Raw genomic sequence first — 12,033 nt, forward strand, 5'->3', positions numbered from 1 at the left:
ACAACATTCATCACATGTTGATACCACTGGCCACCAAGGGCATGGTTAACAGTAGCTAATTCATTTAGCTAGATTTAAACCCAGCCTGACGAATAAACCAATAAAACACTTAGCCCCGAGCACCAGTATATCCAGACCCACAGACCTCAGCAGAGTGATTTACTGTATGGAAACATCTCTACAATGATTTAGGCCAGAGCTGAAGTTTCAGGATGCTGAACAAATCATAGCTTGGGGCTCCCTGGCGATTTCATGCACTTCTCCATTTTGGCACAGTGCGTAAGAACAAAGACTGCCTCTGCAAATCTGTATTTGAAAGAGGTTAATGAAGTCTACAGGTTTTATTTCACATATTTCTAAATCACATATGAATAACCACTGTTAAATGTCACAAACCTGAATTTAAAAGAAACAACTCGTCTATGTTTAATTGTAGTTCCTGAGTTTTTGTGATTTCATAATAGGTCATGTGTGGGGTGTCTCTTGTTATACGATACTTCATTTCCCCACAGTTTGAGCAACCAGAAGCTCTCACCCACTGCATGAGATTACATCTCTTATACTATAAGAGATACCTCCAGTCAACACGTGCTCATTTGTATTTGCTCTTGTCACCTGGATTGATATGTGTCATTCTCAGAAGTGCTGACTGCCGTACCGCTACCTGCAAACTATAGAAAGGTTTTAGGTGTATACTGTATATGCAGCTCCGGAAAATGAAGTGCTTGCAGCTTGAGTTGCACAGCCTGGGTGATGAGCAGAGGAATGGAACGGGTACTGACTGGAAATGAAGAAGCCCTAGCAGAATGAGTTGCACAGCCTGGGTGATGAGCAGAGGAATGGAACGGGTACTGATTGGAAATGAAGAAGCCCTAGCAGAATGAGTTGCACAGCCTGGGTGATGAGCAGAGGAATGGAACGGGTACTGATTGGAAATGAAGAAGCCCTAGCAGAATGAGTTGCACAGCCTGGGTGATGAGCAGAGGAATGGAATGGGTACTGATTGGAAATGAAGAAGCCCTAGCAGAATGAGTTGCACAGCCTGGGTGATGAGCAGAGGAATGGAACGGGTACTGATTGGAAATGAAGAAGCCCTCGCAGAATGAGTTGCACAGCCTGGGTGATGAGCAGAGGAATGGAACGGGTACTGATTGGAAATGAAGAAGCCCTCGCAGAATGAGTTGCACAGCCTGGGTGATGAGCAGAGGAATGGAACGGGTACTGATTGGAAATGAAGAAGCCCTAGCAGAATGAGTTGCACAGCCTGGGTGATGAGCAGAGGAATGGAACGGGTACTGATTGGAAATGAAGAAGCCCTTACAGAATGAGTTGCACAGCCTGGGTGATGAGCAGAGGAATGGAATGGGTACTGATTGGAAATGAAGAAGCCCTAGCAGAATGAGTTGCACAGCCTGGGTGATGAGCAGAGGAATGGAACGGGTACTGATTGGAAATGAAGAAGCCCTAGCAGAATGAGTTGCACAGCCTGGGTGATGAGCAGAGGAATGGAACGGGTACTGACTGGAAATGAAGAAGCCCTTACAGAATGAGTTGCACAGCCTGGGTGATGAGCAGAGGAATGGAACGGGTACTGATTGGAAATGAAGAAGCCCTAGCAGAATGAGTTGCACAGCCTGGGTGATGAGCAGAGGAATGGAACGGGTACTGATTGGAAATGAAGAAGCCCTAGCAGAATGAGTTGCACAGCCTGGGTGATGAGCAGAGGAATGGAACGGGTACTGATTGGAAATGAAGAAGCCCTCGCAGAATGAGTTGCACAGCCTGGGTGATGAGCAGAGGAATGGAACGGGTACTGATTGGAAATGAAGAAGCCCTTACAGAATGAGTTGGAAAGAGGACACATGGAATATCCAGCTCTGCCCTCTGGTACATTTACACAGTCTTTGGGACTGTACACCTAAGAATATTTTAAGTACTACTATTTTAAGGACTACTACTACTTTCCCTTCTACATCTGAACATTTCATTTACAGTCCCTTATGAATTGGATTTTATTTCAAATTAGTTCAATATCCATCCCTGTTCGCACCCTCTTTTTGAAGGTGCTAAATAGTATTTTTCTCCAGTTGTCATTTGACAGCCGGTGTAGTATCCCATATGGATATTTAAATAGGACTATTTCTTATAATAATATTTATAATGTTGCATTTACATGACAGTCTGCTGTTTTGCCTGTTGCATTGCTATTAAAAGCTGCCAAGTGTAGAGCAATGCCAGTGATAATACTTGGCTCATGTAAACCGGCCCACATTGTGTGAACTGGCGTGTACAGCTGAAGCCGTGCTTTTAGGCAGGGACTGCTCGTCTGGAGGAATTACAGTGCTAGAATCCCCCTCCCGGCTTTTAAACCAGGCTAATCCCTCCAAAGGTCAGGCATGGCTTTAGAGCAGCGATGCTCAACTGCACAGAATTAAAGACCATTTCTCACAGCTGAATTTGCATAGACCCCAAGGAAAGCAATTAGCTGTTTTAGTGCCTGTATTACCCGTTTAATTTAGCTAAATGCATTTTGTACATTGCATGACTTCTAGATTTCCATATTTGGATGATCTTGTATCACATAGTATGTATATATATATATATATATATATATATATATATATATATATATATATATATATATATATATAATATATATATATGTGTGTGTGTATGTATGTATGTATGTATGTATGTATGTATATAATGTGTGTATGTATACAATACGACCCGACAGGCCGTCCGTATACGTCAAATACACAGACGCCTCGGGGTGTTGTTGAGACGAAGTCGATAAGTCCATATATTCATGAACGTATACGGATGGTCTGAAGGGCTTTATAGCATTATAATCCAGGACAAACTGCGGATCTGAAGAATGAAAAGCATACATCATGTTTAGGGCAAAATATTATTAGTTTTATTAAATATCCTTACGCCAATGAAGTAGCCCCATTTATAACTTTGAACTACACACTAAGTTAAGCTAAGTAAATACATTAATTGTATTGGAACATGCAAAAGAAAGTGCATCTGTATTTTTGATATTGTGGACATTGCCATTGAAAAGATACACCAGACACACTGTTTGAACAGATGGGAGGAATAAAAATAAATACAACGACATCTCGGATTTCAGTAATTATTTTAACACTAGAACCGCCGATATTTCCGACTACATACAACCGTCGCACCCGCAAGATGTGCGGCTCCATTTTAAAACTGCTTCGATATGAAAATGAAAAACAAACAATCGCATACAACTTCATATTTTTATTTATGAACATCATACATAACATTTTCAGAGCAGAAACACTGAATTTACATTGAAAATTAAACTTTTTTCTTATTTTTTTTTCAAAAAGAGCACACATACATAAACACGAAAAACTAATAAAATAAACTTTACGCAATAAACTTCTGTGTAAACAGGTGTAAAAAGCTGTATGCACATATAAAATTATAAAACATAAATAACTAGTTATAAAAATAGCATAAAACAAAAATATAGCTTAACATAACTTATGCAACGTGAAAGCGCTTGAGTGAAACTGAGTTCAAAGGCTGTCTGTCTGTTCAGAGTACAATCTACGCAGAAAACACGCTTTTCAACTGTACAAGTGCATTTGCCACAGACCTACCTTTTCACAACGGGCGCAGACATAAAAAGTTCTGTTTTTATTGCATTTATCAACCTGGCATTGTCTTTCCGTGTGCCAGTGTTCGCAGCGCTGGCTGAAGGTTGAGGGGCATTTGCCAGCCGGCTTTCGTGTCTCTTATCAAAATGTTTCTGCCTAGCTCCAGGGCTAGCTGCAAAATGAAGTCCCTCAGAGTGATTGTGTTGCCGGTGCACTCCTTGTACAAAACCATTTTATTTGTTTTCGTGAAAACCAATGTTTTCGTCAAAACAAATTATTTGTCATAACAAGTGTACAGTATTTCACTTTTTTATAACTGGTTCAATGAAGTTACTCTTACATCTAGAAATAACACAGTACTACTTATTGGTTACCAAGCCCAACAATCTCACTGTTCCAATACTAATTTCCAAATTGTGAAATCCCTCTGATAAAAGCCTGATGGTGGTTTGTATAAAGAACAGAAATACACACCCGTGGCAATCACACACACTGCTCAGAGGGGTGAGGGATTCCATGGCCTTCTGTTGAAACCTCTTCATTGCAAAGCCAATAGCCTCTACCATTGGATTTTAATTGTCCATTCAGCCAATGGGAAGTCTGTGCATCACAGTGGTGATCAATCAGGCGCTAATATCTTAGTCTTGCTCAAGCACGGTCAGTGCTTTTAGTCCCTCAGTATTCAAGAGGACTTTGGTATAAAGAATAGCTTTGGTTTGTTTTGTGTTGCTGTTCTTTTTATTGAGTTCCAACTGTTGAAATCCTAGATAAATGTGACCACATTAATAATAAATGTTGCTTTGCTTTAAGCCATCATTTTAACTCCCTGCCCACATATTTATTTTCATGCACTGTAGAGTATATACATTTATTTTCTCTTTATAATAATAAAAGAAATATACCCGTGCAGCCAGTTTCTCCTAGTACAGAACTAAATAAATTCAATGACAAACATTTCCACTGGAATACTTTTTTTAAACGTCTTCGGTTTAAACTTGAAACATAAACCAGAAAACTGTTTACCTTGTACTTTGTTGAGCAGAAGAAATATGAAAAATCTCCTGTGCATCTCCCTGCAGTATCTACCTGCAGTCTCTACCCAGGCTCAGTCTCCTGTGCGTCTCCCTGCAGTCTCTACCCAGGCTCAGTCTCCTGTGCGTCTCCCTGCAGTCTCTACCCAGGCTCAGTCTCCTGTGTATCTCCCTGCAGTCTCTATCCAGGCTCAGTCTCCTGTGCATCTCCCTGCAGTCTCTACCCAGGCTCAGTCTCCTGTGCATCTCCCTGCAGTCTCTACCTGCAGTCTCTATCCAGGCTCAGTCTCCTGTGCATCTCCCTGCAGTCTCTACCCAGGATCAGCCTCCTGTGCGTCTCCCTGCAGTCTCTACCCAGGCTCAGTCTCCTGTGCGTCTCCCTGCAGTCTCTACCCAGGCTCAGTCTCCTGTGCGTCTCCCTGCAGTCTCTACCCAGGCTCAGTCTCCTGTGCGTCTCCCTGCAGTCTCTACCCAGGCTCAGTCTCCTGTGCGTCTCCCTGCAGTCTCTACCCAGGCTCAGTCTCCTGTGCGTCTCCCTGCAGTTTCTACCCAGGCTCAGTCTCCTGTGTATCTCCCTGCAGTCTCTATCCAGGCTCAGTCTCCTGTGCATCTCCCTGCAGTCTCTACCCAGGCTCAGACTCCTGTGCATCTCCCTGCAGTCTCTACCTGCAGTCTCTACCCAGGCTCAGTCTCCTGTGCATCTCCCTGCAGTCTCTACCTGCAGTCTCTACCCAGGATCAGTCTCCTGTGCGTCTCCCTGCAGTCTCTACCCAGGCTCAGTCTCCTGTGCATCTCCCTGCAGTCTCTACCTGCAGTCTCTACCCAGGATCAGTCTCCTGTGCGTCTCCCTGCAGTCTCTACCCAGGCTCAGTCTCCTGTGCATCTCCCTGCAGTCTCTACCCAGGCTCAGTCTCCTGTGCGTCTCCCTGCAGTCTCTACCCAGGCTCAGTCTCCTGTGCGTATCCCTGCAGTCTCTACCCAGGCTCAGTCTCCTGTGCGTCTCCCTGCAGTCTCTATCCAGGCTCAGTCTCCTGTGCATCTCCCTGCAGTCTCTACCTGCAGTCTCTATCCAGGCTCAGTCTCCTGTGCATCTCCCTGCAGTCTCTACCTGCAGTCTTTACCCAGGCTCAGTCTCCTGTGCATCTCCCTGCAGTCTCTACCCAGGCTCAGTCTCCTGTGCATCTCCCTGCAGTCTCTCCCTGCAGTCTCTACCCAGGCTCAGTCTCCTGTGCATCTCCCTGCAGTCTCTACCCAGGCTCAGTCTCCTGTGCATCTCCCTGCAGTCTCTACCTGCAGTCTCTACCCAGGCTCAGTCTCCTGTGCATCTCCCTGCAGTCTCTACCTGCAGTCTCTACCCAGGCTCAGTCTCCTGTGCATCTCCCTGCAGTCTCTACCTGCAGTCTCTACCCAGGCTCAGTCTCCTGTGCATCTCCCTGCAGTCTCTACCGAGGCTCAGTCGGGTTGTTCTAGGTGACCGATCCATTCGAATCCTGAAAGCTTTATCTGCTTGGAGCTGTGCACCCAGACTTGAGTAAAGCTTTTACCTAGGAAAAAAGCTTCTTTTCTACACCTGACTGGGGACGGCAGCTAGTTGGCTTCATCAATAGGACCGAACAGCACAGTTTTATCCTCTCGCTAGAGTGCTTAATTATGTTCAGTTAAATATATCATGTTGACTCATGCAAGTTATTGCATCTGCCTTCATACTTCTCTTGCCGTTAGTTCATTATGCATGCATTATTCTCCAGGGAAGAGCCCCGTGATTGATTAAAGGAGGACAGAGTGTACAGTAGTGAAGGGGGGGAAACTCCTGAATCACGTTTTCAGACTGGCAAGTCTCTGAGAAGAATAGTTACTCCGACGCTCCCTGAGAGACATGTTAACAGGCAGGTTAACTTCTTGATGTGTGATTCAGCACCACCCGGCACAATTCCCTCGCCGCTGACCCTCGCCGTTTTGTTTGCGGTGCTCAAATGGATCAGATAGCAGGTCGAATGGCTCGTGGTCTCATTCAGTATCTTGTTTGTTTTTACAGAGGTGTGTTAATGTCTGATTGTTGTTGGCTCATCTTCCTGCGTCATTGTGGCAATGTGCCCCGTCCCTGTGTGCATTTGTGTATGTTGCGTGTGTAAATGTTGGTGTATAGATTGGTACACGGGATATAAACGGGTCTGTGTTTCACGTGTATTTAAAGTGTAGATTTGTATTTAGGCACGAGGAGAGCACAAATCACTTCACGTGCTGGTTAAATGTAATATGTGAGCACGGGGTTGCACAGAATTAATTCACGTGCTGGGATTAAAGTGAATAATTAATTAGTAATTGAATCCCAGCACAATAGTATATATAGACGCACATTTCTTGCACTCAGGGTTAGGTGTTCGGTGAGTGGAGAACGGGTTTGGAGAGGGAGGTGAAGTAAAGTAATAATAATAGTAATAGTAATAGTTAAATCTGCTCACCGTGTTTGTTCGTCTGTCCTGCACCGTCTGTTTCGTGTTTAGTCGTTTTGTATGTCTGTTTATTTTGGCGCAAGTGCCGTGTCCTGTGTTTTTGTTGTTGCAAACCTTTTATTTTCTGTTCCGTTATTAAATGCTGAGCGCAATCACGCGCTCAGCTTTACCAAAAACCCCATCTCTCTGTGTGTTACTTCCTGATTCTGGTCTGACACCACCCACTCCGGCCGTCTTTGTGACACGTGGTGTCCTGCGTGGGATCGACAGCGCCTCCAGGACTCAGGCCAGAGCAGGAACCGCAGTTTTGGATTTAAAAAAAAATATATAAAATAAAAAAAAAAAAATGGCAGAAGACGCCATCAAAATGCGGGACTGGATGCTGGAAAATGCTGGGCTGGAGGCCCAGTCTATCCCAGTAGTCGTCCAGTTCCTGGAGTTTATGGATAGGGAGCGATGGGAGGCTTATGCAAGGGAGCAGACCGTAAGCACCTGGGAGGAAGGTGTGGGTTTGGTCCTCAGCTACCTGGAGGCAATTATAAGTGGAACAGCAGCCCAGGTAGCAGTCCCACCAGCAGAGGAAGAATGCCTGCTGTCCCCGTCTCCACCAGCAGAGGAAGAATTCCTGCTGGTTTTGCCTCCACAGCCCAAGCGGGAGGAGCTTGAGTGTCCACAGCCCAAGCGGGAGGAGCCCGAATGTCCTACGCCTGAGTGGGAGGAGCCCGAACGTCCTACGCCTGAGTGGGAGGAGCCCGAACGTCCTACGCCTGAGTGGGAGGAGCCCGAACGTCCTACGCCTGAGTGGGAGGAGCCCGAACGTCCACAGCCCAAAAGGGAGGAGTCGGTGCGTCCACAGCCCAACGGGGAGGAGTCGGTGCGTCCACAGCCCAACGGGGAGGAGTCGGTGCGTCCACAGCCCAACAGGGAGGAGTCGGGGCGTCCACAGCCCAAAAGGGAGGAGTCGGTGCGTCCACAGCCCGAAGAGAGGGAAGACGGGGCTTCCACAGCCCTAGGACCCAAGCTGCCAGCAGAGGGTGAATACCTGCTGGTCCCACCTCCACCAGCAGAGGGTGAATGCCTGCTGGTTCCACCTCCACCGCAGTGGGAGGACTGCTTGCCCCTCCCACCTCCACCAGCAGAGGGTGAATACCTGCTGGTTCCACCTTCACCACAGTGGGAGGACTGCTTGCCCCTCCCACCTCCACCAGCAGAGGGTGAATACCTGCTGGTTCCACCTCCACCAGGAGCAGAGGAGCTGGAGCTGCCTCTGCCTCCACCACCGCCAGGAGCAGAGGAGCTGCCTCTGCCTCCGCCACCACCACCGCAAGGAGCAGAGGAGCAGGAGCTGCCTCTGCCTCCGCCACCACCACCGGAAGGAGCAGAGGAGCAGGAGCTGCCTCTGCCACTTCCAGGAGCAGAGGAGCAGGAGCTGCCTCTGCCTCCACCACCGCCAGAAGCAGAACAGCAGGAGCTGTCTCTGCTTCCCGTACTTCCACCACGGGGAGTACGGTGGCCGGAGCCCCAGAAAGGGGAGCTGTCGGCCACGAAGAAGGGGGAGGAGGTCTGGAGACCACCAACCCCAGCAGCAGTTTCGCTGCCGGAGATCGTGGGGGAGGTCCGGAGACCTGCTCCCACTGCAGCAGTTTCGCTGCCGGAGATCGTGGGGGAGGTCCGGAGACCTGCTCCCACTGCAGCACTTGTGCTGCAGAAGAGACTGTGGCCGGAGCCCCGGAAGAGGGAGCTGCCGGCTACGAAGAAGAGGGGAGGTCAGGAGACCATCCCCCAAGCAGCCTTTCCGCTGCCAGGACTGCCCCTGCTGAAGGAGTCAGTCTGGGAGCTGTCAGCACGTCTGCTGACAGCATGGCCAGTAGCAGCCTGGCTACTGGCAACATTGCCACCTGTGGGCCCCTGGAAGCCTCCCTTCCCAGCCCGAGACTTTGTCCTGGACTGCTGGATTTTTAAGGGGGGAGGTGGCCGTTGAGGCCATGTGTGCTGCGCACAAGGGGGGGTATATGTGGCAATGTGCCCCGTCCCTGTGTGCATTTGTGTATGTTGCGTGTGTAAATGTTGGTGTATAGATTGGTACACGGGATATAAACGGGTCTGTGTTTCACGTGTATTTAAAGTGTAGATTTGTATTTAGGCACGAGGAGAGCACAAATCACTTCACGTGCTGGTTAAATGTAATATGTGAGCACGGGGTTGCACAGAATTAATTCACGTGCTGGGATTAAAGTGAATAATTAATTAGTAATTGAATCCCAGCACAATAGTATATATAGACGCACATTTCTTGCACTCAGGGTTAGGTGTTCGGTGAGTGGAGAACGGGTTTGGAGAGGGAGGTGAAGTAAAGTAATAATAATAGTAATAGTAATAGTTAAATCTGCTCACCGTGTTTGTTCGTCTGTCCTGCACCGTCTGTTTCGTGTTTAGTCGTTTTGTATGTCTGTTTATTTTGGCGCAAGTGCCGTGTCCTGTGTTTTTGTTGTTGCAAACCTTTTATTTTCTGTTCCGTTATTAAATGCTGAGCGCAATCACGCGCTCAGCTTTACCAAAAACCCCATCTCTCTGTGTGTTACTTCCTGATTCTGGTCTGACACCACCCACTCCGGCCGTCTTTGTGACAGTCATTGAAAATGATTTAGTGGATTTGCATTACGTTTCTAATTAAACCTGCAGTATACAAAACAGTTTGGCATGTATTCCTTTTAAAAAGTGTGTTTGAATGTTTGAATCCTCCCCAGCTGGGGGGATGCCTGCACATACAAATGTATGTAAGTCAAGTAGATGCTTCGGCCAGAATGTTTGCTTACTTGACTAAGCAGTATATTTATCAAACTGTACAATTTTAAAGCACTGAGGAATTGCCTCTGATTTGCATCAACCACATACCCCTGGGTTTCCTGGGAGTATCCCTAAGTATAGGTGGTAGATGCTGTGCAGGTGGGTTCCCTAGATGTGTAACATGAGTCTGCTATTATTATTATTATTATTTATTTCTTAGCTGACGCCCTTATCCAGGGCGACTTACAATTGTTACAAGATATCACATTATTTGTACATACAATTACCCATTTATACAGTTGGGTTTTTACTGGAGCAATCTAGGTAAAGTACCTTGCTCAAGGGTACAGCAGCAGTGTCCCCACCGGGGATTGAACCCACGACCCTCCAGTCAAGAGTCCAGAGCCCTAACCACTACTCCACACTGCTGCCCTGCTATGGCTTGGTTGATCAAACCCACCCCTTCGTTTCTTGTCAGTTTTACCTTATACTTTGGATTGCTTGTTTTAAAGTTCTGGCCGATGCATGTAATACATGTGCATGACGGAACAGATCCAGGGAAGGAGAATGCTGTACAGTACAGTGGGGGGTTTAATTTGCCATGCACAAATGATTACAGCAGATGAGTTTAATTGCAGGTAACAGTTTACAACCGTTTATTACCACCAGATTACTGTGTAAACCAATGGTTTCAACTTTAATAAAAAGCACATATAAATTTCATCTGATTGTTTAGCTCAATTGTGTTTTTAACTGGTTGACGTGAGCAGCTGATGAGTATTTTGTGGATGGCAACTACTGGATTTACTTTTAATGTACAGTACAGGACAGTTTGCCTGTAGAGCACTAGTTAAACGCTAAGCAACTTGACCCCAAGATAACTAATGGAATAGTTTCTTTCCTGAACTGTCTGTAGTGCTGAAAGGGTTAGTCTTGGTCCAGCTGCAGTGAATTTTGCAGAATTAAGGATTTTTATAGTTGATTCTCAATTCTGGAAAGCAATACCCTAATTTTAAAAGCATTGATTACATTTTGCTTTAAAGCTGCGAGATCTAAGTTTGTGACATCTCACAGATCACGGTTTCAGCAATTTGCTGTATCAAGAACATTCAGTGCAGGGCTGTCTGTTTATTGACAAGCCAACTAACCCCAAAGTCAGGACATTTGCTTCAACATCGTTATTCAATCATTTAGTTTGTGGTTTTATCGATCAACAGACCTAAGATAATATAAAAGCTGTCTCCCTTTGCTTTGATTACCAATACTCTGCTTCTTATTTATAGGGCCTAACCCCCTTGCTGTGTATTCTCTGTGGATTCTTCAGTTACACAGATTTACAGGGCTGACAACCCTTGTGAAGAAATCGTCAATCAAACAATGATTTTAAAGACAGGGATTTGCTGTTACATGATCCGGTTTGTGGATTGCTTTTCTCTACTCAGAGAAAGTTTAAAACCGCTTGTGAAAGAGGCCTTTGGATTTGACAGAAGTATTTTTTAAAGTTTTATTTTTATTAACCAATTATCTCAGACAATCAAGTACCGTAAAATGCTAAATCGAGGGATGTGTCCTAGAAAACCCTAGCCTTGCTTTGTATACATACCAACCGAATAGAAACTTGAGAGAAGTAAAATGTTTGTGGATTATCACATTTTTTCCACCACCGAGAAATCAACCAATCACCATTGAGGATTTATCAAATTTCCAGTATTCAACATATCCTGTGCACAGGTGTTATCTTGTGCATAGAACATACAGCATAGTTATAAACTTCAAAAACAACACGTAAAATATTTAAAAGTAGTTTTTGGGAACAGTCTTCAGTTTTGTAATTTATAATAATAAATTGTGTGTAGGGTGTCTCCTATTGGTGGTAAGGTAGTGTAACTGCAGGAGCTGAATAATGTAATTAAAATCAAAGCCTTTCATAGCTATTTGAGCATCTCTTTCATGCTTGTGCTAAACACAGTGACATTCAGGATTGAATGTTCTTTCATACCTCGAAGATGTTTGCATAATTAAAATTGTTCCTCTGCTTGTGGTCATTGCAAAAATAATTATGTACAGTCAACTGATTTTTGGAACGGAATCTGGCGACGTTTTAGACCAATTACGTACCAAGCT

At 45.5% G+C, this 12,033-nt stretch overlaps 1 protein-coding gene across 8 annotated transcripts in view; it reads left to right on the top strand.

Annotated features, from left to right (window-relative positions):
• The window catches only part of grip1 (glutamate receptor interacting protein 1), a 92,731-nt gene that overhangs the window by 49,617 nt on the left and 31,081 nt on the right, over positions 1-12,033 (top strand). The gene's annotated exons all lie outside the window — the stretch shown is intronic.

Source organism: Acipenser ruthenus, chromosome 7 (genome assembly GCF_902713425.1).
Source record: "Acipenser ruthenus chromosome 7, fAciRut3.2 maternal haplotype, whole genome shotgun sequence".
Lineage (NCBI taxonomy): Eukaryota > Metazoa > Chordata > Actinopteri > Acipenseriformes > Acipenseridae > Acipenser > Acipenser ruthenus.